Raw genomic sequence first — 27,062 nt, 5'->3', positions numbered from 1 at the left:
CTTCTCCATCTGCCAGTTTTAAAGCTAACACAAACTTCAAAGCCTGTTAACTTACCCAAAGATCCTCACCAAAAATGCTGGAAGTCATATGGTTTTTAGCAACAACTAAAAACACCAATAACCTAGTTAGAAACTCTTACATAAGCACACAACTTAAAAAGTATAAATCAAAATGGTTCATTTTAGACATGTAATTGCAGGACACAAGAGCTCTCCTACTGTGGACGTTCCAAACTTAAAGTGTCAGTCACACTTGTCTGAGTTGGATACTGGACAACGACTGGCTTTTAAACTAGTTGTGATATCACAAAGTCATCTTGTGGATATACACATTAAACTGAGATTTACGCTTAGCAACTTTCGCCCCTCAGCAGATGAATGTGACAACAGCCTTCTAGTGTCAAACTACAGTGGTGGACTAACATCTAAGTGCAGCAACAATCAGCAAAACACATTTTAGAGCACAGGAGGACTTTTTAAATTAGGTTTTAGCAGCTCTAATGTTTGAACATAATAAGTCTGGCAGCTTTGCAGTGAGGATTGGAAAATAAAACATGAATGAAACACAACTGAACATGTTAAGTGACGGCAGGAGATGCAAGACTACAGAGCTTACACATGTGTACAGGCTTTATATTAAAGTTTTGCTTCTTATAGCATCAGTTCCTTGCCATCCACTGTTATCTCTTTAATATGATCTAGCCTTTCTGGTTTCATAGTGTGCTTGTTTTGTGTCATGGACTATTGTATTTCCTGGTGATGGATGGGTACTACTTTAACAGGCTAAATGCCTCAGGCTCACGTTAAAGATTACTTCTTCTTTTCTTTTAGTTTACATGGTCGTTTTCCTTTAAATACCAGAAACTAATCCATTTTACCGTGAGAGAATCCAGTAGCCATGATGCCTTTTTAATTGCCTCTTTGTTTTCATGTTCTTGTTCTTGTGCTTGTTCTTTGGGTTGTTGTTCTTCTCTTGTTGGTATTGTTGTTATTCTGGATCTGTTCTTGTTGTTCTTCTTCTTCGTCTTCCTCCTCTTATTGTTTGTTGTTCCTTGTTTAATTAAACTCATCTCCTCTCACATTTTTTGCTCAATCAACAGCAAACTTGTTACGCAGCATCTTCAGACGGTCCAGGCAGATTTTTCTAAATAGCAAAAATTGTTTCAGTGTGAACAGTACTGATAAATAGCTCCAGCAAATTCCCACAAAGTATGTCCAAAGTCCATGAAAACAGCCAAAAATGTTGATGTCATGGTAGTAGCAGTGTGGTAAACTTCAGAATGTATCTCAAAAACTGAATTTTTGACAATATTTTAAATTCTATCCTCATGTAAATAGGAAATAGGAGCATCTTTAAACATCAGTTTTTCACTTATTGAGCAATCAATCTTTATAAAAATCAATCACAGACATCTCGATGCTGTCTTGGTGTAGTACAAAAATTCTCATAATTTTTTCATGTCAACTGAATTTTTTATACAGGTTTGCCTGCAACCCTGGTGATTGCCTTTGTCAGGTACCTGAACAACGGGCCTGCAGGTAAATAGGTTAATTGTTGACTCTAAATTGCCTGTAGATGTGACTGTGAGTGTGAATGGTTGTTTGTCAAAACAGACCCATTTCCACTATAGCGCCGATACCAAGTTCCTTCCTCGTGCTGCCTTTGCATTTTTCTGAAAAACCCAACAATGACAGCGTCCTGTCGCTCCAGTGCGTGATTTTAGACAGCATGCCGGCATCACAGAATCAAAAGAGGCATGACAGGCATGACATGTAACATAACACAGTTGGGCTTTAGTGTGACATATAAAAATATGCATCGGCAGTGCTTCATAAACAATAACAACGGCATTAATATGGCAATAACTATCATATACCCTCGCTGTTATACGGTCACTGACCTCATTCTCTGCTTGGGGGGTAAGGAGCTCCTGGACATCATTGTTTTCTCAATTTGTGGACATTTTTGGCTGTTGTTAGTCTTTGAGTTAGCTGCTAACTGCTATCAGCTACTTTTTAAATCTCCCACGGTGGGTGGCACGCATAACATGTCATCAAAACGTCACACCTGCACCGTCTGCCAGCTGTCCCATTTGTAGAGAAATTGTTTCGGCACTGTCACTACCTCTGTTCCCAGCTCAGAGGTGAGACAAGTCTGTCCCCCCAGTCCATGATCGTATCTTTAATATGGCAAAGTGGCATAGCAGCGCAATATTCCTACCTTGAACAGGCAGTGCAAAAGGGGCTATATGTGTTGGCTCTATGATAGTCCGGCTAAGCCCTGTCCAGGGTGTACCCCACCTCTCACCCAATGTCAGCTGGGACCAGCTCCAGCTGCTTCATGATAGAATTAGCGCCTACAGAAGAGTTCAAGCCCTGGGTGATACAGAACAAATATACTAATAACTACTCAGGCATTGTGCTGTGTGGATTACACACAGATGATTTCACAGATATACTTAATTTTAGAGTTGTAGAATAGTTATGGTCCAGGTAGTTACTGCTGACAGTCATTTGTCTTCCACCTCTTCCTTCTCAAAATGCAAGGTACCTGCTCACTGTTGCACATTAGCTATATTCTAATTTCTATTCTGCATTTGTCAAGGAGATCTAATAAAGCAAACTCATATAGTTTAAACCAAACACTTTATATTCATTTCTTCACTGCATCCCAAATCACAGATATTATTACAATTTAAAATGTTATCCCAGGCCACTGTTTAAAAATAAACAAGCTCGCCATGAGAGAGAAACCGTCCTTCTTGCCTCCTCTTCTCTGTATTTTCAACCCTGCATGTGTGTGCGTGTGTGTAAATCCTTCCCTCCCTCCTTTGGCTGTAAACTTACTGACCCTCTTTGCTGCAGCAGTAGTGCTCATCTCTGCATTGACTCCTTCTGTGGAGAAAATCAATAAACAAGGGTCAAAACAGCCACTGAAGGAAGGAGTATTGGTAACACTATAAAACCATCAGCACAGGATTTACTGAGGATGCAACCGTGTTCTCAGCACTAAGTATTAGGCTTGGTGTGATTTTACTTCCATCTATGTTATACATACACTGTAGTATGTCTTATTTTCAAGTGAGCTTATTAACATCCAAATGAAAATGATGATTAGTGCTTCAATAATAAAACAACAGTAAAAGCGTTAAAGGGGCTCTATGGGAAATTCAGAGTGTATGGGTTGTCTGGACACGGTTCTCAACATGGAGGTGGCTGAGTTTGCAGCCAGCAGCTAATGGTGCTAACTCCATAAACAGTGCTAAACAACTGCAACAGTGCTAACAAGGAAACGATGGGTGGGTGCAACATTTCTGCACCACTGCCATCCCTATATCATTAGTAACCGCCGTATGAGCACAGTAAACACATATGCATTAACATGCACACACGGCCGGACTGGCTTACCACAACAAACCACAGAGAAGCTCGGATTAGAACACACACATGGGTACTGTAACTTAATTCTCTGTTCAGAACACCATCACTCCGCTATATCTTTACAAAGCAAACAGTCGTGTGCTGCTTTATTAATGCTCTGAATGTCGTATAATGAACCTTTAAGAAAGACAGTGACAGAAAGACTTGAACGGCAGTCAGTTCACATTATGTATGAATAGGAACACACACACACACACATACACACTCATAGATGCTTGACACGCATAGGAAACCTCTGATAGGCCTTATGTGAAGACATCAGCCTTTCCCCTTTCCACACATGCCTCTCACCTCTCAGCACTCTCAACCTCTCATCATGAATGTGCTGCCGCTGGAGTATCTTTGGCTCCATGCCTGCTGGTGTCCCTGCCACGCTCAAGCTTCTTATCAGGTGTCAGATGTGGGTTTGGTGTCACTGACGCCCAGTCCATTTCCCTTCACACCCCTGTGTTTTGAGCTTTATTACCTGAACCAAATAAAAAAAAAAAATTATATGGCACATATCACTTTTTAGTCTGGAGTCAATGCAAATTATATATAAGTTTTTGTCATTGTCTTTGCATTTTGCTAAATCAGGTTGGGGTGGGGCACAGCATTACTCTGTGGCTTCATGACCTTTTCTTTTCTGCTGTTGTATGTGCAAATTAAAAACTAGAGTGCATTTTGCAATAGGATCACTTTTACAGCTATACAGGGATCCGCGACCTGAGCAAATGTTGGCAACTGGCTACCTATTTCCGGTGCCCTTGCTCGGACCACACCAATCTTCAAACTCGGCCTTCATCTTAATCTCAACTACACACCTTTACAGTTCTGTGACTGCATCTTTTACATTTTCGATGTTATTACGTATATATTTTTTTTTAATATTCTTTTTATTGCCAAGTGCACATTGGATAGAATACATGTCTCTTACAAAGCAATCATAGTTTTATATGTTTTGTAATATACAAAAAAAAAAAAAAAAAAACGCAAAAAGAAAAAACACAGCAGCAACATCAAACATACATAGATTGGATATGACAATATGGCGGATTTCTACACAGCTTGGGTTCTGTGGCAAAACAACAAGAAAAAAGTGTAAGCCTGAGCTGGAAGTTTATAAAACAACGATGGCAGCAGAAACTAAGCAGAAACTATGCGTCTGACAACAAATGAGATCAATACTATTTGACAGGGAAAAGGACCTTTTTACAGTCAGCGTTATCACAGAGTTATCTTGAGAAGACGTTCATAGTGTAATATTGACCACACTCGAGTCCTTCAGGTACTTTAATACAGGTTCCCATACTTTATCAAAAATTGCTCGTCTGCCTGCATTTTTAAATCTAAGTTTCTCCATGCACAGGGTCTCGCTGAGCTCCCTCAGCCACATTTCAATTGAAGGTACATTATCTGATTTCCAGTGTCTTAAGATAAGTCTTTTAGCCAAAATGGCACCAAAACATACAGACTGTTGTAAAGACTTTGTACTGTTAAAATAATGAGTTGAATCACCCGCTGATCCCAGAATGGCCACTAAGGGGCAGGGTTCACACAGCCTTTTAAATGCCTTTGAGTAAAAATCAAATATTGAAGACCAGAATGAGTGGAGACTGGGACACGTCCAGAGCTGATGAGTGAGTGTTCCAACCTGATTCTTGCACTTGTCACACAAGGTTGATACATTAGGATACATCTTGTTAACTTTTATCTTTGAATAGTGTAATCTGTGTATTATTTTAAACTGAATTAGTTTATGCCTAACATTAATTGAGCATCGATGAATATTTGAAAGACATGTATCCCAGTATTCTATGGAAAGAGGCATTCCCAGTTCCGATTCCCACTCAGACCTTTGCTTTTCTGTGCTAGTTTCAATCTGGTTGAAGAGTATCTGGTAAAAACCTGATACTGCTCCTTTTTTACCTGGCGTGATTTTAATTATTCTTTCAAGTGCATGGTGTCGTGGGATGTCTGATAATGTTGATACATGGGCCTTTATAAAATTTCTGATCTGCAGATAGCGGAAGAAATGCGAGGCTGGCAGGTTATACTTAGCTTTCAGTTGCTCAAAAGACATCAGGTGCCCCCTCTGATATAAATCGCTCAGGGACCCCACTCTCCCTCCATCGAGCAAACACTGGGTCTCCAGCAGAGGGCTTGAAAGCGTGGTTGTTACAAATCGGTGTATCTCTGTACATGTCTGGGGCCTTTAAATGTGATTTAATCTGGTTTCCAAATTCTACCGAGTTGTGTATTATAAAGTTACCTTTGTACAATGATTTGTTAATTTTGATGGGGCTGTTCAATAGGGCTAGGAGAGAAGTCCTTCACATGCTGCTTCTCTAAAGAAAGCCAGGCAGGGGGTGGACTGGTTGTATCCTCAGTGAGGTTCGAGTTCCTCCAGAAAGCCAAAATATTCAGATGTGCTGCCCAATAGAAACATTTGAAGTTTGGTAGGCCGAAGCCTCCCTCCTGTTTTAATTTACAGAGGTGTTTTTTGTTTATACGTGCTACTTTGTTTTGCCAAAGAAAAGGAGTCACTATAGAGTCCAGCCTCCTGAAGTATGCTTGTGGAATAAAGGATGGAATTGATTGAAAAATATATAAGAAACGTGGGAGAACTACCATTTTAATGGCGTTTATTCTCCCTACCAGTGATAGTGGGAGGGTCTTCCAGAATTCAATATTCTGCTTCAGTTGTTTCATCTTTAAATTCCAATTTTCCTCGAGTAGCAGGCCAGGTTTCCTGGTGACAGACACCCCTAGGTACGTGAACCTGTCCGTGGCGATTTTAAAGGGAACAGAGTTCAGCGTGGTACTGTTATGATTTAGATGTATTGGCATTAATTCACTTTTTTCCCAGTTAATTTGGAAACCTGAAAGGGAGCCGAAATGGTCAAATACCTCAATGATTGAAGAGATTGACTCTTTTGGGTTGGACACATACAATAATATGTCATCCGCGTAAAGCGACAGGTGATGTTTTTGCCCTTTAATAGAGACAGGCGATATCCTGGGGTGCTGACGTATTAAAGACGTGGATGAATGCCAGCTGCCTCTACAACTAAATCAAAAGGTAGGGAGGTGATCTCCCTGTCTAGTTCCACGAAGTAGTGGTAATTCAGAGGAGACATCCTGGTTTGTAATAACGCTTGCAGTAGGGTGAGCATACAAAATCCGTATCCAGTCTATAAATACCTTCCCAAAGCCAAATGCATTTAAGGTCTCATACATGTACAGCCACTCGACCTGGTCAAAGGCCTTTTGAGCATCAACTGATATCACAACTGTTTCTGTATTATGCTTAGTATACAGTATGTTAAATAGACGCCTTAAATTAAAATAAATATGCCTATTAGGGATGAAACCTGTTTGATCAGGATGCACAATCGTATGAATATGTGTTTTTAAGCGGTTTGCCAGAATTTTGCTAATCAGTTTCGTTTCGTTTGGGATCAGTGACACTGGCCTGTAGGATGAGGCTTCCAATTCATCCCTGTTCTTTTTTAAGATTAGTGAGATGTTTGCTCTATAAAGTGTTTGAGGTAATCTGCCCTTTACTGCAGCATGCTTAAACATACGCAGCAGGAGTGGGGCTAATTCCTTATAGAAACACTTATAAAATTCTGTTGTAAACCCATCAGGCCCAGGTGTTTTGTTATTTGGAGATTCCTTAATTGCTTGTATAAGCTCTTCCATAGAAATTTCCTTATCAAGCAGAGCTACTGCTTCAGGGCTGAGTTGAGGCAGGTTTAGTTGGGAAAGAAATGATTTAATTCTGTCAGTATCATGATTACCATTCGACTTGTATAATTTCGAATAGAATTCCATAAAATGTGTATTTATTTCTTTAGGGTCTGTGAGAATAGTTCCCGAACCTGATCTTATTCTGTGTATAGCCTGCGAGGCTTGAATGTGCCTCAGTTGACGTGCTAATAATTTCTGGGGCTTGTCACCTATCTCGAATTGCATCTGTTTGACGCTATTTAACTGCTTATTGACCTGAGAGGATAAAATTGTATTATATTCTTGTCTCAAGGAGACTATTGAATTGAGGGTGTTGGGGTCTGAAGAGACTGCATGAATTTTCTAACTCGGTGATGGACTCCCAGTTCCACTAATCTTTTTCTTGACTGTTTTTTCCTGTTTGCCATATAAGAAATGATGTTGCCTCTGAGCACTGCCTTGATAGCCTCCCATAATGTCGAGTCATCGACATCCCCTGTGTCATTTGTAGCTATAATTTCTGGCAGCCTTTCTGACATATATTTCAGGAAGCTTTTATCTTTTAAAATGGTGTTATCAAATCTCCAGGAGCGAGCGCTCCTACAGTGTTCAAATCTGATATCAAGGGACACTGGAGCATGGTCACTTACCAAAATATTATGGTAGTGAGAGGTTACAACATTGGGAATCAATTTTGAGTCTAACAACATGAAGTCGATCCTCGAGTAGGAGTTATGTACTGGGGAAAAAAAAGAATAGGCCCTGGTGGCGGGGTTACGCAGTCTCCAAATATCAACAAGATTTAGACTGTGCATTATATTTTTTAGGACCTCACTGGATTTATTATGTACTGGTATCTTCTGCGACTGTTTGTCTAAAGAGGTATCAATTATACAGTTGAAGTCGCCTCCCATTATAATGTTTGTGTCACCCATGTCTGGAATTCTATTCAAAACTGTTTGAAAAAATGATGGATCATCAAAGTTTGGACCATAAATATTTATCAAGGTTACTGGAATACCATTGAGCGTTCCTGATACAATTAAGAATCTGCCGTTGGGATCTCCGATTGTGCATCCGTGGTCAAATGATATGTTTTTCTTAATAATAATGGCCACTCCTCTGGCTCTTGCCCCGAAATTTGACTGAAATACTTGTGATCCCCGACCCATACGTAATTTTTGTTTGGCTGTATTTTTGATGTGTGTCTCCTGTAGATAAATGATATCTGCATTTAAACTTTTCAAATGTGTCAGTATTTTCCCTCTCTTGACTGGATGATTTAGACCTCTGACGTTCCAGCTCACAATTCTTGCAACATCACCGCTATTTGAAGACATAATGATCAAACATATTTATATAATAAACATAGATTACACCCAATCTTGCTGTAAAGGCTCCGCCATTGTAGTATCAGAACACCTGCGATGCTGCATAACAACATGAACAAAAATAGAACCAAACCGTTCAGAACAGTGTCCTCCGGGGCCTTCTGCCTCTCCTTCCCTCCCCTCTGAGAACGAACATCTCCTAAATCTAACCTGCTAGGCTCGTAACCGTCCATAATAACCTGTGCCCGCCCCCGCCCCCTCCTTACCGCGAGTATGTAAACAAACTGTCCATGTGCGTCGGGACACCGTAGCTGGAGTCCGACGTGGACTGTGCAGGGATTCAGTTGTTCCCTGTGGCTTTAGCTGGGGCATCCGTCTGTCGTGGTATTTTGTTGTCATCTAGGAACCTCTCAGCATCCTTCGGGTTGTTGAAAGAGCGTCTGTCTGAGCCGACCGACACCACAAATGTCGCTGGATATCTGAAGCCGCATCTCAGCTCCGCTGCTCTGCATCTGACTCTGATGCTGTCGAATCGCTGCCGTTGCTTCATCACCGCTGGACCCAGGTCCGGAAAAATGTGTAGTCGTGCGCCTTCGTATTGTAGGGGAAACTTTTGTGAAGAGAGTCTCAGGATGCGCTCCTTGACCGAATCATGATGGATCCGTGCAATGATTTGGCGAGGAGGGCCGTCAGCTGCAACTGCCCTGCCGCGGATCCTGTGCGCACGATCAACTTTGACAGGTTTATTGCCAAAGTTTTCTTCTCCCAGCAGCTTCGGGATGAGTTTAGCAACAAAGTCTGTGGGGTTACCCTTTTCCATTCCCTCTTTGACTCCAATAATGCGAATGTTTTGCCTCCTGGACCGTGAGACCAAGTCATCAAGTCTCTCGCCGAGTGACTGGGCTGTGTCCTCCCATCTTGCGCACCTGTCTTCCAAGGCTTTGATTCGGGACTCGTGCTCGTTCAGTCCGCTCTCATTAGAAGTCACTCTCTCCTCGATATCTGCCATTGTTTGTTTCAAGTCCGTGAGAGATATTTGGAGTTTGTCAAACCTTGTGTCGACATTGTGACTCAGCCGGGTGATGGCAGACATGATGTCTGTAGCAGTTGGCGTCTCACTCGGCGGCGTGGTGTCTGTGTGCTCCGCGCTAGCATCCATGTGGCTGCCGCTAGCGTTAGCCTCACTGTTAGCGTCGTCGGCTTGTTGTTGTCTTTCGGCTCCTTTGTTTTTGATAGTTTTGCCCATCGTTCAGTTAAGCGTCTCCGACTGTTGCTGTCCAACTTTTAATAGTTCTCCTCGTTAAATTGTGTTTTTAAATTGTTAAACTTGTATGAGGGAGCGGAGCCACACTCGAACACGTCTATCTCATCTCGCGCCCCTGAGAGAGACGTTATTACGTATATTGAGAAAAATCTATCAGAGAGACTGACAGACGGACGAACTTATAAACACCCGCCAAAGTACTCAAAATGTCTTCTTCTAGTTTGTGCTACAATAGGTGTCTCCAGGACCACACTGTGCCATGTTGTGACGTCATTGACCTTAAAGCCCTGCGTCTTTATGTTTGTGCCTAGGTTCACATTAGTTTAGAGTGAAGACAATTTTGGATTTTAGATGTTCATACAGATTACAACATCCAAACAATAACACATCATCAACTATCTTTATCCTTTTGAGGTGCGGCTCTGTAAGTGCCTGTTTTGTGAGTCAATGTATTCGATTACACAATATAGTTGCTGTCATTGATGCAGATGAGTGAATGAGTAAACCGTAGAAAAGTGATGACACAGAATGTCATGAACTTAACTTTCTTATCACAACTAGGCTAATAGTAAATTCATGGCTTCTTCACAGAGACTTTTAAGATAAAAGTTACTTTAAAACTCCTGCAGTCACCTGACAGGAGAAACATAAATGTCACTCACAGCATTTGAATTATGAGCCATACAAAAACCATTTACATACACATATACATTAAGAGCCAGAGGCAACACAAAGTTGGCTTTATCCATGTGTGCGAAGACAACACACATGCTTCTTAAGCCTATGTATATGTTAGTGTAGCTGAAAAGGTCCCATCCCAACCTGTCTGCAGTGTTTGGAAAGTCCCAAAGCCAGCCGTGGGAATATGGGACATGAAAGCTTGTGTCTCAACTGCGGGATAAGTGAATGAGCAGTTCAGCTGCAACTTTGTCTCCCCAACATTACTGGCAATTAGCTGCTGATAAGTGGACAGGAAAGGCAGCAGACAGCTTGTGAATGTCATCAGAGAGCTTGAATACAACATAGCGGTTTCAACGGAATGAGGATCAAGAGCTAATGTTGTCACACGCTAACAACAGCAAACACAGGAAGCAGTGGGAATGCAGGTTATTGAAGGGTTCTTTGCTTTGGGCAGTGGTTCTGTGTGAATCCTCTCATTTGTTCGATAAAATAAATTGAAATTTCCCTTTGCATATATATATAAATAACAATTCGATTACAATTCAGGGGGCTATGATGTGATTATAAAACGATTATCAACGCATCAAATTTTTTTTTATTTCTATACATGATTTATTTTTCTCACTCAGTACACTTACATGCAGCTTGAGAAAATCAAATTTTTGGTTTAGTCTTACTGAAACAGGACTTTTAAATGCATGTCAACAGCTTAGTCCGACTGAAATTGGACTATCCGTAGTTCGACTAGCACACCTAGATAATTCGATTGAAAATCGAACTATTGCTGCATGTACCCACTTAGTCCGACTGGAGTCGAACTCGGCGTTCTGCGCATGCACCACTGTTTTTTTTTCACGGGCCTTCACCTGGAAGAAGAAGGAGATGACGTAGCAGCAGTTCAGTATATAGCAGCACAGTAACTCCCGGAAAAACAAACAAACACCAGTGGTGACCGAAAAGCAGAAGACGCACTTCTGGCCTGACAAGGAAACTACATTCATGCTCCAACAGCTAAAGGAGCTAAACATTTTGAAGTGTATGGATGGTGTATCCATATATTAATCTCCGCCATCTTCATTCGTCGTTAGCTTCCTCTTGGGGTCAACCGTACCTAGTTCAATACGTACTATATTAAAAAGGATACAGCACCACCTATTGAGGCAGAGTCAGAAATTCGGTTTTGTCATCTGCATGTATACCCAGACAAGACAAGAAGTCCAACTTGACTGATTAGCCGAGCTATGAGCTTAGCCCAACTACTGCGTGCATGTAAACATATTGACTGTGTGACCACTTGCTACTATTAAAAACACAGCACATTTGTAATTATCCATAATTAAATAGATGAATTTACTTGCATTTGTGGCTAGAGCCTCGAATCACAGTGTGCCCTCTGCCTCACTCCTGACTCAGCAAACTTTTTGTGGCTGCTGTTACACAGTTTAGACCCAATGCTGCTGCTGTCCACCAGCCCACTGTGACCCTCGGCACTGGACTTTGCAGTGGCTGAATTCAAGGCACTACAGCCACTAAAGCTCCGTCTTTAGAACTGCTGCCCACTCTCCTCTGGGCAAAGCAGTCCACAGTGGCAGAGAGCGAGGCGGAGGGACTGACAGGTGGCTAGCTACCTAATTTTTTTTCTCAATTGTTGTCTGATAAACAGAGAGAGACCAGGGCAAGGAGGGGTTGAGCGAATGTGCTGCATGCAACTGTACAATAAAATAAGGAATTAAATGGGAAACACTGGGTTGCTGTATGAAGTGTGTGCATATGACTGTGGTCGTCTGGTGGTAGAGGCTTAGGACAGAGAGGTGAGAGCTGCAAAGAGTGGATGTATTTTCAAATTCTGCCTTGGTTTTTTTCCCCTTTTCTAGATTTCTGCCAATCCTAGCTTTAAATGTCATCTTAAAAAACAAATAACCAACATTTGGTCCATCACAATGGTATCAAATTGACATTTCTGAGTACTGAAAGTCAGGTCTGAGTTTAGGCTTTGTTTAAAAATGTCCCTCAATCTAAACCCAAGTAAATACACACACATCATTCAGGCTGGGAATATCGTGATCATTGGGTGGAATTTCTCCCTTTGATGTTTCTCCAAGGGTGACTATTTATACAACCACCACTTGTTGTCTGGAAAGTGCAAGCCTCTGCTGCTCCTTCGATCCCCACTGTACACAAGTATATAAACACGGGCCAGGCTCACAACACTGCCCTCCTTATCGACAGGAACCCAAAGTTCCTCCAGTGGAAATGTCTTTGTTCCCCCCGGGCTGCCACACAATGAGCGCGACTCTCTGGAGTCAACTGAAGGCACTGCAAGCGAAGGCCTTCACTCATTCCACACATAGCACAACGAAGGAGCTGACCTTGGCGAGAAGCTATTAAAATTGTTCCGCGCTGAACACGCATATATCTACAGTCACCTTGGTGCACAAAAACACACTTGTGCATGCAGCAAAACATGTTTCTGTAAAAGTTTAAAAACAAAGGCACAATTTATTCCACTGAAGACCAAAGGCACATTTCTCTTTTATCATCTGTGAGTCTGTCTGGAGTATGTATCTAGGGCTGCAACTAAGGGTTATTTTTATCAATTAATCTGAAGAGCTCATTCTCAAATAATAAATAAGTCCTTATGTCGATAAAATGTCAGAAAATAGTGTTGAGTGCTCATCACAGAGCCTAAGTTGATGTCTTAAAATCCTTGTTTCATCCTAACAATAGCCTCAGTCTCAAAGATATTTAGTTTATTATCACATTTGACAAAGAAGAGCATTAAATTCTCGGGTTTTAGTGGCATCCAAGTGGCAACCTACAGGGTTGAAAAATGAAGGCAACATGGAAGTGCCAGAAACTACAGTTCTTTAAACAGCTGCTTGAGGCTGGCTCCAGATTTTATACATCTCACCCTTCTACATTAAATTAAGCCTTAAAGTTGTGCATTATTTCTGGCGGGGCTGCTTTGAGTGACAAGCTGTCTGCCAATTGTGTCTAGGGATGCACCAATCCACATTTTTTCCACTTCTGATCCGATCCTGATACCTGAATTTGGATATCTGCCGATACCGATACTATTCCAATACCAGTGCTCTGTTTGCTTTAATATCATTATTGTTATTATTTTATATGAGGCTGTAATAAACTCCTCTCTACAGGCAAGTATGATATGTACATATGTATGCATATATGTCCCAAAAGGCAACCTGAGGTAAGTATAAGGTCAGAAAAGCAGGAAATCCTGTTAACAAGAAAAATCCCATCCTGAAAACAAATAGCCTATGCAACTGAAAGGGTTTCAAATTGATTGTCAATATTTATTAAATTCCAAGACAGTGTTAAACTACTAGTGCAATATACACTATCAAAAAACAAAAAAAAAATACCTGTCATATTAATCTGAACAGCACAGATACAAATCAAGTAGACACTACTATGCAGTAGTGTTGTCACGGTACCAAAATTGGGACCCACGGTACGATACCAGTGAAAGTATCATGGTTCTGAGTAGTATCACGATACCACAGCGAAAATGAGGCAGATGTGCCTTTTGTCATTTATAAAAAGATAAATCACTTTTCTGTAACACATCAATGATATTTCAATGGAATAAATTACTTATTGACTTATTCATACTTCAAAAACAGCATCAATAAGTGATTAACATAGGGGGATCAAAATAAAATAAATTAATAAAATAAAAATCAACCAAAAATCGACCAGCCACCCTCCTACCCTGACAAGTAAAGAACAGTCCCTTAAGTGCAGTGAGGTTTGTGGGCCATTACCTGCCACAAAGAGAGAAACGTGAACAGCTCGTTTCTCCTCTGACACGTCACATACCTGTGTGCCGCTACGGCTTGGCTGTTCAGGTACTTTTGGGCAGTCATGACACCAACGAAGACTTATTGGACCTGGAGCCGGACTTCTCCATCGCCGGTAAGCCGTTATCTTGCGCTGCGGAGCACTATGGCCACCGTATTTGACCGCCGTATTCCTGTCTGTGTCTGTGACCCCCGTTCAACCCACAACCAGCAGGATTCACCTGCTGCTGGTTGAAATCTGTACTCGCACAGCGTGCTCCTGAATGATTTTCTTTGCTTGCACAAAACTATTTTTAGTCTCAAATGCGAGTAAAATGCTTGCACCATAGAGCTCTGTGGAAAACAAATCACTGTAGCATATATAAACAAATCTAACCTACAAGTAAAAATAAATAAATAATAACTTTCACTGCTTAAAGATACTCAATAGTTCAGAAATGTCAGTGGAAAACAAACCACTGCAGCCGCATATCGAGTGCCAGGTGGCCAGCGCGCTCCGTTATTTGACGGCGCATGGACACTCAACCTATTGCGATTGGACTTTGAACTTATCCCACTGAGGTACTCCAACATTATGGTATCATATGTACCGTCGTGTTTTAGTACCGTTGGTACCAGTATACCGTGCAACACTACTATGTAGCAATCATCATATCATTCCAGCAGACAACGTGAAAGCAAAGACACAGCTAGTGTACCGGAAATTTCCGCAAGTGGATCAGAAATTTCTGATTCATGAATTACATTGGTACAGGAACCCGATACCGATACTGGATTGGATCGGCCCCATCCCTAATTGTGTCCTCAGCTTCTCAATCAGATCCACCCTTCCGCCCCTCCACCAAATATGGTCACTTCTGGCTCCAAAAACCAAGATGACAATGGCCACAATGCTGATCTCAAGGTTTCAAAATAGAAGTCCACAAACCAACAAACATCACGGTAGCTACTAGGGATGTTCCTGATGACTAATTTCCCTTTCGACTAAATTAACATTTTAATTTAGACTACTCAACTAGTCTAAATTAAGTTAAGTATTTTAAACATTGTCCCAAAATATAATGTATGTACTGTATACTGATTTTAAATGCTGCTGAAGTACGAGACACTTTGCGCCGTGCGGTATGAATGTGAACATGACAGCAACTCAGTCAAAAGTTAACCACTAAAATAACATCTAAAATAAATAAACTGCCTCTGAAATGTGGGGCACAGATTATCCCTGCAGATTATCTGACAAAAATTATAGAAATTCACTTTAAAGCTAATCAAACTTTCAGCTGAAATGAGAGGCATTTTGCTCCTTGCAGTATGAATGTAAACCCTGCACATTATCTGACAACATTCACTTAAAGTTACTAAATAATATAACATCTCGGCTCCATAGCACCCACTAGTGGCACGTGGCTACATGACAGTTAAGCGGCCTTGTACGTGAATAAAACACTAATTGGTTTCGCCGACTACTATTTCTGGTGCCGACTAGCGAGGGGGCGGACGTTTAATCATTAGACGAATAATCGCGCGCATCCCTGGTAGTTATTTCCATGATTTTTACAATCTATGGATTTACCTTGAAAAATTAAAGAAATTGTTAATCAGTTATCAAATAGCTGCCAATTAAAGTCATGTTATCTCACTATCTGCTAAGGATATACCAATCTGGTAATCTGATTTGATTTTCAATTGCATTCATCTATCTATCTATCTATCTATCTATCTATCTATCATGTCTTTAGGGCACTGTTACCTCAGTTTTCTCTGCAGTATGACTAAACATTTTGTTCTGACACTGACACAGATTTGGAGAATGTATAACCTCCTACATACAGTAACAGCACAGAGGCATACAAACACACACCCAAACACTCACGCACATGGATTTTCCCTAATGACTTGCCTCACGGCAGCAGTCAGTAAGAGCTCCACAGAGGACGAAATCCTGTTACAGCTGGCTTTTCATGATGCCTTTAACTGCATTACATTCCCCTCTCAAGTCTAGATCCAATTTCCCTATCAAACAAGGTAGCACACACAGCCACGCTGTGACAAGGCTGCCTGCCTTTAATGTCGTAAAAATACAAAGTGTGTTTTTCTTCCCTCAGTATCTCCAGTGGCTGGGCTCTCTGGGTGGATGGGAACAGGAACTCAGTCAGACAGACGGGGGGAGGAAAAGGGGAGCAGGGGGTGAGTGGATAACTCACTTGTCTCGGGTGGATGTTTGTGCGTGTGTAGTGCTCATAATAATGGAAAGATGATGAAAATTCTCCTGAGTAAGGATACTTTTTTAGTCCTCACCTGTTTAATCAGCCTATTTACCATCAGGACTTAGCTTATGGGTGATAACAAGGGTGTGAATCAGAAAAACATCAGGTGAAGGTTAGATAGATAGGATGAAGGTTAGACCTATAATGAAGGGATCAAAGGAGAAAACACTTTAAAACACTTCATTTGCTTTGGGCAAATTATGCGAGTATTGGCTGGAGTTGCTGCTTTTAACAGTTTAAGGAGGTTTTCACATCAAATACACAGGCCTGGATCTGAGTACATTTGACCCCTAAAGTCCAGTTTGTTTGATTATACCAGTATACCAGGCTCTGGCACGGTTCGTCGATCCGTGCCAGAGACCACTTAAAAAGGTGGTCTCGAGTACTACTCATATGTGCTTGGGTACGCTGCGGATCAGGTGTGAAAACCAACTGTACAAAATCACAGAAGTGGACTGCTATTCAAAGCGATTAGCAGTCAACGAGTAGAGTTGCAAAGGCATTTCTCAACACTGCCGGTCCCCTCCAAAATCTGCATACTGCTATGTGCAAACCATGCACAGATCTCATCCTCTAAACTGCATAGTCATAAGTGATCAACGAGGAAAGCAGGCGAGGAGGTCATTCTTGACATTGTCTCCAAAATATAAACAATAGTAGACATAATGCTCAGGTCCACTCCACGGTATGCACTTGGAATCCTGTGAGTGGCTCTTTTTTCTACTCGGTACTAACCACAAGATGTACACGTCACACAGACACACGTGTACCCGGGTACGGAACATTTAATTACATTAATGTATGTAACATATTCATTTCAGTGAATTTACAACTCACAGCAACTGAATACGACAGTCTCTGGCTTTTGTTTGATATCTAATGTCAGAAAAAATGTTGTTGCATATTTCTGACCCATCATTAGCGCAATTAGCTTGTTTACTATGTTACATGAATGCTGCTGTCTCACTGAACGTCCCACTGAGCCCCGTTCAAACTTTAAAACTCTGTATGGAAATAAAAAACCTGAATCATCAAATGTTCATATTAAAACAGCCAAGTCTGATTCTACTGGCATAATTCTGAGTCGGGTACGGCCCTAAACAGATGTTTAAATTCCCACTTGATGAGTAGTCTAACAGTAAAAAAAAAGTCATAACTGAGCACACTTTAATCTGTGACATTAAAAGTTGTCGGAAAAAAATGCTGTATACGAGCCATTTTAAAAAATCATTAAATCACACTTTTCACTAATCGAATTGTACTGTAAATGCCACTGAATATGTGCACTGTGAATTTTGCACAATATTAGTCACAGTCATAGTCGAATAATCATTTTTTATTATTTTCTGATATTTACAGTCTGTCCTATTAACTGCTCAATAAAAATGTTGACAATTGAAGCTGCACAAATCAATATCTTCATACCATAGTTCAAATAACAATCAGCAGGGCTTTTTAGCACCTTTTAGCTCTTTGTTTTGGTCCTACTGCTAACAAATGTTTTGTTCAGCTGTTTCAACCCATTTCTGCCATTTCTGCCCAATCAAGTGTCTCAAACGATTGGTTGGATTTCTAGCATGTCACAAATTTTGGTTGAGTGTCTTGCTGTTTAAGCATCCCGTGTACAAAGGCATTGTCCTTGCCACACAAAATGTCCTGTCTAATAAAGCCAAAAAAATGTCTTATAATGTCGTATACGTTTACGTATCATAAAGAATCTACAAAAACACGCTGTGTCTGCAAAGCTTTATGTCTAACAAATAAGTGTATGACACAAGGCTTTGACTAGACAAAAAGATGGTTAGTTAGATTGGTCTTTCTTCCACCGCCTCCCTGAGCACAATATCTATCAAGTGAAACTGACATAATGAACTACAGGAAGAAGAAGGTGGGTCCACAGAGGGTCACATTTCCCCTCCCCCTGGTCCCATCAGCAGAGAAACCGTCTGTCTGTTAGAAAGGCTGCTGCAGCATCAGCCACATGTTCGTCTGCAGGATAAAAAGCCTTCCTTATTAAGTCAGCTGTCACATTGGGCACTTTGCCAAGCGACACATCCATCCACTCGCTATTCCCAGCTGTGCCCGCATATCGCTCAATGCCAATGCGGAGTCCTAGCATGACCTCACACAACCTCAATTTAGGGATTTTCTCCACAATCTGATTCAACACAAATCTAGACTAATAAATTTGGAAAAAAATCTTACTATGGCGCTTTCACGCTTCTCTGGTTACATGAAAGAATGACAATAGCTGCAACCAAATGCAACTTGGATCCATAATCATAGTTTTAATGGCTGAGAGGGATTACAGGCCTTAAAGAATGCAATCAATTATCTTAACGTGGGATTCCCCCTGTAACTTTCAATTATCCTTTCATTTGGGCATTGTAATTGAATTGATTGATTGAGTACAGATGGAGTTGACCTCTGGTCAGATACCTAAGGTCACATCTGTCAAGTGTCAAGTTGAGAGAATTGATTTCAGTATTGAATGGGTTTCTGATGAATTGATTTTTTTTCTTGTGGTGAGTGTCACTTTCACTACTTTGCATCAACACAGAGAGGAAAAACATTTAAACAGTCTGACCTCCACAGTTGGTGCCTGCATCGTTTTGGGATCGGGACTTTAACATTTTTTCGGCTTCAGTTCAAACAGTTTGCAAAACTGTCTTCTTTGATTATTTTAAATTACTGAGAATATTGTCAATATCAGTGGCATAAGGAAGTTATAACGGACCCCTGTGCACACTAAGTTTAAGTTTATTTACTTTATTGCACTATTGTGCAAGTATTGTCTTGACACAAACAGACTTGACATTGGACAATATCAACATATTACCCAGCAATCATCAATGCATATCTGACAAAAAAATCAAAGAAAGTAAGAAATTAATCATTTAATTGAATAGTTTTTATAGTATATTTATAGATTTAATAGCTTATGTAGAAAAAGCATATAATTTTGTTTAAGAAAGCTACTAGCCTAACTATTTCAAAAAGTTTGCCAATTGAGGACATATATGGCAAATGGCACAGTTTTAAAATTAAAAATATTCATTTTTTTTTTAATAATTTATCTTCAAACAAAGGTATATTTCCAAAGTGGCAATCTGAATCACTTGCAAGGCCCCGGTCTTTCTATGGGCCTCTTCACTCACAGGGGGCCCAGTGCAATCCCACTATCTATTTAAACGTGCAATGTGTAATTTTCTGCCGCTAGGGGTCTCAAACCAAAACAATAACAGAAGACGGAGTTGAATGTCATGACGTAGCGTGGGATCATGGGAGTTGTAGTCATATAACAGATACAGATCTAATGTTCCTCACTCCATGTAACTGAAACCGACCGTGGCAGATTTTTTGGCAGATCGAGCTTCAGCAGCAGAGAAATGCTCATGTACGAGGTATATTACTGAAGTTATATTCACTTTATGTTTCACTTCATGCAAATGGGGTCCGTCGGCTGGTGTAGCAGCCCGAGCTGATCTGGTACCTGCACCGGACCGTCAAACTCTGATCTAACTATCAGTAGTAACGTTACTTAGGCTGACCAAACCTCTTTTGCCTGGACATGTCCATTTTTCACGTCCCGTCCGGGGTGTCCGGGGTTTTTTTATAAACTGATTATAATGTCCGGTTTTCCGTGTGTTAAAGTCATGGTTCTCTTTTTTAGCGGCTGTCTCGCTAGCCTCAGGTATTTACACTCTATTCAGAAATGCTACTTACTTTAGCTGAGCGGTTAGCAATCTGCTAGTTATTTGAGCAAACTGTTAGTTACTTAGCTTTACAGGTAGCGATGGCTTCTCCCTTTCTGCTGCTCTCTCTTGCTCAGTGCGTCTTATGTTTAGCTATTCCTCTGCCTCTTTTATAAATGCAGTTCATTTACCGGCATCAGCTCAGCATTATAGAAACCTATCGTTAGATGTTGTGGTTAGCCAGCCTCCGCTCCACACCGCTCCGCAGCGGTGGCCGCTGGCTGGAGCGCTGGTGTCCCGGCGGGCAGCAGTGCTTGCAATACACTGGTGGAAATGATTAATATTTCGATAACATCAGTCAGATGTTTGCTTACCTGTCTAGTAGAACACACACGAGGTCGGCGTCGAATTGTAGTCCTAGATTTTCACGAAGCTCTTTCCATCTCGGAAAGGCCACACCAATATTTATCCTGGATTTAGCTCTCTTCTTATCCCACATTCTTCTGGGATCGCTTGGTTGACCCGTACGTTTCCGTTATACCGGCTTGTTTACTGGGACAGCTTCGGTGTCAGAAGGTGCAGCAACCGTCAATGCATAATCATGATCCATGACGAGTTAGCTTAGCCTAGCAACAGTAACGTTCATTCTCTGACGTCTCATCCGGTCTGCTGCTTCTTCTTCCTCTCCTTCATTTAATGTCTATGGTAACTGGAGTTATGCCGCCATTGCGACCTAATGACACGGTCCGTAACTGTTATTAATATTTCATATTTATCTGGGTTTGAAAAATCGTTAGAAACATTTCTGATAATCAAAGTACACAACTAAACAAAATATATAATATTGGTTTAGTCGTTTTTAGAAATTTTTATGTGGAAAAACTACATATTATACCTTTAAACCCCTGGTTAGTATATTTAACACTTACTGTATTTTTATCCTGTAACATAAAGTGTATTTCCACAACTGTGACTGGTATCATACAGTATTTAACCTTTATGCAATAAATTATAAAATTATAGCCTACTATGCAGGACTTGTCGGTGTCTGTTTGTAAGGTCAATATTCAAACCTGGCCCCTCCCCCAGACACTGCCTGTACATACGCTGCAACCTACTGTACTATTGTAGGTACATTACATTTATTGAATGGAAAAGCCGATGGCTAACTAAGCTAACCGCCACTGCTCAACAGAAAAAAGGCCAACTCTGCATCGCTCTACATTACATTCCCATCCTCTCCCTCAGTGCTCACCAACGAAACGGAAAGCCATCCTGAGATTCATTCTCATTTTGGAACGAGTCCGCTTGGCGTTATGTCTTGATATATTTGTGTGGGGGGGGTTTTCAGCACTGTGTCCACAATTCTAGAGCTTCCTCTTATATGCCTGTTGCTACTTCCTGATCGCTACCTTTTTATAAAGTCCTGACCATTCCTGCTTGCAGTTTTTGTCTAGAGGCTATGAACCCAGAGTCATCCCAAACGCAACAAAATAAGGAGAAAAAAACAAAATACAGGCAGAGGGCAGAGTCTCTGCAGAATAATACATGTCCATGCACTTTTACTGGGTCATAGGTGGTGATTGAAAGAATACTTTTGTATGATTGTATTAAGGGCGTCATGATAAACTGGTATTGAACATACATAACCGTAATATTTTAAAATTAAAATATGAAATATTTAAAAATAAAATACTGATATCATGTCAATATGATAATATCGTATAAATAGACAAGCACCTCTTTATCATTTCTGTTTCTTTCTGTTCTCGCTTGGTCTCTCTTTCTGAACACCATCTGGCCATCTCACTATCCATTAAGTGTAATTGCTCCCCACCTCTCTACACTCGTATTTTTTAGAGTAATTTATTTGCCAGAAGAAAGACAAAATGCACAACAATCAATATTAAAAATGATTTTGACTGACAGCATTTTTTCCCCACTAAATTCTAAAATATTTAGTGATATTCTAAAAATATTACAATACTATCGTCATTGTAGTGAAAATCTGTTAACATGCCAGACCTAGAATCTATACATTGGTTTGAAGGAAAATCATGTATAGTGTACCTTTAAATGTGATGAACACAGACAATCATTTAATTTAGCGCTGACCTACTTAATCTATTAACGGGTAGGTTGATTGAAAGACAGTTGTTTAATTGATTCATTGTTGAAATCAGCATGTGATGATTTTAGGACTTATTTCAAATTGTTGTCAATAAAACATCAGAAAATAATGTTTGTTATAATTTCTGAGATTTCAAGGTCTTAAAATGCCTTGTTTTGTCCTTCCAACAGAAAATAAATAAAATGATAATGAAAGTAATCCTTAGTTGACCTTGGTCTGGTTTACTGAACATTACACAAACTCACGGTCAGGTTGTGTAAAGGGAATGCAGGAAGTTCAATAACTGTTTCTACCAATAAAATACCCTTGAGCAAGGCAGCAAGCCCCTACATGCTGCAGTTAGTCCAATAAAACAAAAATTCTGGGAAACTCAACATCTACATTAAACCTAACATGAAAAATGGTTTCTAAAAAAGTGTCTTTTCATTCAGTCTATTTTGAGGAATGAGCGCTCAGTCAATCAAAATGTTTGAGATGTAATCAGAGCTACAGTAAAGAGTTTCAGTGTGTTTAATGTGTTCAATCACTTTCTCGTCAGCGTAATTGTTCAAACACATTGGGCTCACCTGTGCTTGACATGGCTCAAGGCAACATATTTCTGTGACATGCCCAAACCAAGCAAGGAATGTGTAATATTGCATTCATTATGTCCTTACGCATTGTGGACCCATTGAGTCAAAGCTGAGTCACACAGGAGTGGTGCCAATATAAAATATCAGCTTAACGCTTAAATCTACAGTAGACAGTTTTCTTTCATAAACTATTTGTTCCTGTGACCCACACTAACATTCACACTACAATGGATGACGGCAAAACTATCTCCACTCAAGGTCCACCTTCTTGCTTGTTCTTCATCAGCAGAGGAAGTTTGGAACATTTTGATTTAAATTGTAGCTGTTGATTATTATCAGTATTATTATTGTTTTGGCAATTTGAGGGTCAAAGTTCGTTCTTGACTCTGGAATCATCCGTTGAGAAAACAACCTCACCACAAGGTCCATTTAGTAGCAGTTCTGGAGCTTTCAGTCACCTTACATGATCTTCAATGGCAGAGGAGCCTCAGTTTTTAAACTACCATAGACTAGAGTCCCTTAAAGGGTTCATAAAAAAGACAATAAAAATTCATAACAAGTGGGCTAATTCTGTCTGCTGATGAAGATCATGCTCAATGGTCAAAAGCTCCAGAACAGTCAGCTTGGGCTTTGGGGGAACTGTATTGGGCATTTTTCTCCATTTCAGCAATCTTAAAAATAAAGATGGTCTTTTCATAAAACTAGGTATGCAATAGAAATGTTTTCGAAAACACTGAGGTAAGTAGTAGGCAGCGCAGTAACAGATTCATGACTAAAATTTGATCAGCACTGCTTAGTTTTACAAATTGATTGGCGTTTCGTCTCACTTTGAGAGTGAAGGAGAGAGTAGGAGAGGGGTGGTTCTCTCTCTCAATCCACTTCTATACTCTACATCCGTGGTGGCAAGCATATGAAAATGAGGAAGTCCAATCTGTAGTTCGAGCAACAGCCCTAGAGCCAGCTGGATTTGAGCTGGGAGATGCGCGAGGAGATTTGGGCACTGGTAAGATAGAGGGATGTTTACCACAGTTAATTTACACATACTACCCTCATTGTTACGATACAAAGCTGGTTGAAAATCAACTAAGTATACCTTTAATTGATTCATAAAGAAAATAATTGGCAGATCAATCAATAATGAAACTATTGATGTATTAATGAGACAGCTGACACTGGGGAGTGACAGGAAATGAGAAGAGGGTGCCACTATGGGTCATCATGGTCATTTTCAGATAAGATACAAGATTGTTTTTGGTGATGTACCGAACATTAAACATCTGTTTGTCTTTAACCACAATTGCAACCACTTACGCTCTCAGTGCTGCTACTGTCAACTGTCCACCTAAGTACATGTCAAATGCAACACCAGATGCAAAACTTCTCAACAACCTGAAGGTGGTGGTTTTTCTCATTCCCCAAAAATAATTACATAAATGGGTTGTGTGCAAGACAACAGCCACATTTACATCCTTAAAGCCTTTTGGATAAGGGTAAGTTAGATGAAAATGCTTGATGGAGAGTTGAACCCAATACCCAACGCCAGTATACAATATCATAAAATTGGATTAATAGGAACCCTTCCCCACAACAAGGCAAAATATGCCTACAACAACCAATGGTGGAAAATGATTAAGTACTTTTTCCTTACAATTTTGATGTACTTTACTTAAGTAATATCATTGTATTCTACTTCATGCCTACATTTTAGAGGCAAATATTACATCACTGCATGTATCATACAGCCTTTGTAACTAGTTACTTTGCAGATTCATATTCTGACTATAAAATATGCTTTACAAAAGCACAAACTAGGATGTCATAGTAAAGATTAAGCTACTCAGCAGTATACAAAGTTGTTACGATTGGTAGCACCTTTACCAGCAGATGCTATTATTATTACTATCACTACCACGAGTTATTCAGCATAATGAGTATTTTTACTTTTTGTGCTTTGAGTATATTGTGATGCATTTGTACATGTACTTTTAGTATAGAACTTTTACTTGAAACAGTACACTGTGGTATTGATACTTTTTCCTAAGTAAAAGAGTACCTCTCCCTCCACTGTGCACAGCCAGTTTAACACTTACTCATCTCAGTCATTATATTTTTGAAACACTGTAAATCAACAGCTGGACAACATCATAATGCACATGCCAAACTACAACCAAAAGAAAGCTCAGTTGCTACAAAAAATGATTTCAAAAAGCAAATACTGCCCACAAACACCACAGGTATGGCCAGCAGACACAAGCACTACCAGTGAACCAATTAATAATCAGCAGCATTGTTAGCTTACATAACTGATAACACCAAGCCCATAAACAAGACTGAACAGAGCCAAACACTGACTTACATTAAGCATGTTAGCACAAGCAGGGCGTACTTACAGTGGGTGGACTGAAGCTGCGATCCCCCGCACCTCAGCACAAAGTAAATACATTGGGAAGCCATGGAAACGGGAGCTAACTAGTGACGTTGGCATAACGTTAGCAAGTGTAGCGTTAGCACGGTTATTTCCTCCCAAAGCCCTCACACACGATGAGACTTTTAGCAGGGAGGCTTGACTTTAAAATGGAAACGTTATTTCCGATGATTTCGGAACAGACTTCGGAACAATGAGTTTAATATGGTCGGAACAATGGGATGTCGAACCAATGGGCAGTTCCCAGCACACCTGGCTCCAACAGGTTAAACTGACCGCCATATTTAAAAGGGTGCGTTTGATTTATGATACAGCCAGAAGAGACTGTCACATGGTGGGAGATGCACCACAGTGCAGAAACACTACATGTCCTGCTTTATAACTCTCACTTAATGTACCAAAAAGTAAAAGTACTCCTTATGCACAATGGATAGTTTCATAGTAACCACTGTATTATAATTCTTGGGCCTGTTATTATTATTATTAGTAGTAGTAGTAGTAGTAGTAGTAGTTGTTGTCATAGTAGCTAGTACAAGTAAAAGGCTAGTGGTAATTTTTGTCCAGTCCTTATTAACAATTTTCCAAAAATAGTGCACATAAAAACAATAACCAACAATAAGGCATTAAATTAAAATAAAAACAAAAAGGAAATTAGTGATGAATTATTAATTCTCACAGTGGGGTCTGGGGATCCCCAGGGGTCCATGTCACTGTGCTGAGTTGGTTTTCAGTTTTAAGTTTTCAGATTTATCAAATTATCAAAATATAAAAAAGAATAAATGAATAAAAAAGCTTGACAGTTAAATGAATGATATTTTAATTTTTAAATCCAATTTAGTTTATAGATTAGGTTATAATCTAAGTGACTATAATTGTTTTCTTGTGCAGGTTTTTTACTTGACCAAGACTATAGAAGTGTTAAAAGATAGGCTCTGTGAATTCCCGGTATATTGTATATCTTGTAAGGGCTCCTTGGCTGATTTTTTTTCTCTGGCATTATACATAATACATCCTAATTTATTATTTGATTTATATTTTGTATTATTGTTATATTTTTTATTACTACAACTATCAAATAATTGCAGATCCAATCCAAAGTGTAGTGGAGTAGAAGTATAAAAAAAAGCACAGGATGGAAATACTCAAGAAAATTACCTCAAAATTGCACTAAAGTACAGTACTTGAGTAAATGGTTACTGTCCACCACTGGTCACATGTAAGTGTATAAGCACCTAGTGGTGGAAACGTTTACACCTTTTAATTAAGTTAAAGTACCCATGACACAAAGTAAAAATACTTTACTAGAAGTGAAACTCCTGCATTAAAAATTCTACTTGAGTAAAAGTACTTCGCCAAAACATTACTCAGGGTATCAAAAGTAGAAGTCCTGATTCTGCATATGTCTCCCATTAATATATATTCACATTAAATAGTTTGAAATGAAAAATTGGTTATATTAGTGTCTATATTTATTTTAAAACAATAATATCTGCCACTTTATTAATCATATTTTATCCTTTATTTATGATTATTTTCACTGTTTTTATTTACTTTAAGTCTGTGTTTGATGTTTATGTTGTTTTTATACGTTTCTGACAAAATATTCCTTATTTATATTTTGGATATATAGTTTCTCATGGACACCATACACTATATGTACTGAAGTGTTGCCAGGAACACAAATATTGCCGCCAGTACTGTCCTCAGATGTTGGGTTAAC

General features: G+C 39.9%; 1 long non-coding RNA gene across 1 annotated transcript; it reads right to left on the bottom strand.

Moving 5' to 3' along the window:
* Window positions 1–2,765: 2,765 nt before the first annotated feature.
* LOC125897255 (uncharacterized) lies at window positions 2,766–25,613 on the bottom strand. The gene is made up of 3 exons (XR_007450401.1): window positions 25,308–25,613; window positions 3,733–3,907; window positions 2,766–2,895 (listed from the first exon to the last, which is right to left on the bottom strand). It is a non-coding gene; the product is annotated as an uncharacterized LOC125897255 (long non-coding RNA).
* Between the last annotated feature and the right edge of the window lie 1,449 nt (window positions 25,614–27,062).

This window comes from Epinephelus fuscoguttatus, linkage group LG11 (assembly GCF_011397635.1).
Source record: "Epinephelus fuscoguttatus linkage group LG11, E.fuscoguttatus.final_Chr_v1".
Classification (NCBI taxonomy): domain Eukaryota; kingdom Metazoa; phylum Chordata; class Actinopteri; order Perciformes; family Serranidae; genus Epinephelus; species Epinephelus fuscoguttatus.
Note: the sequence above shows the minus strand (reverse complement) of the source record. Positions and strands in the feature narration are given on the sequence as shown.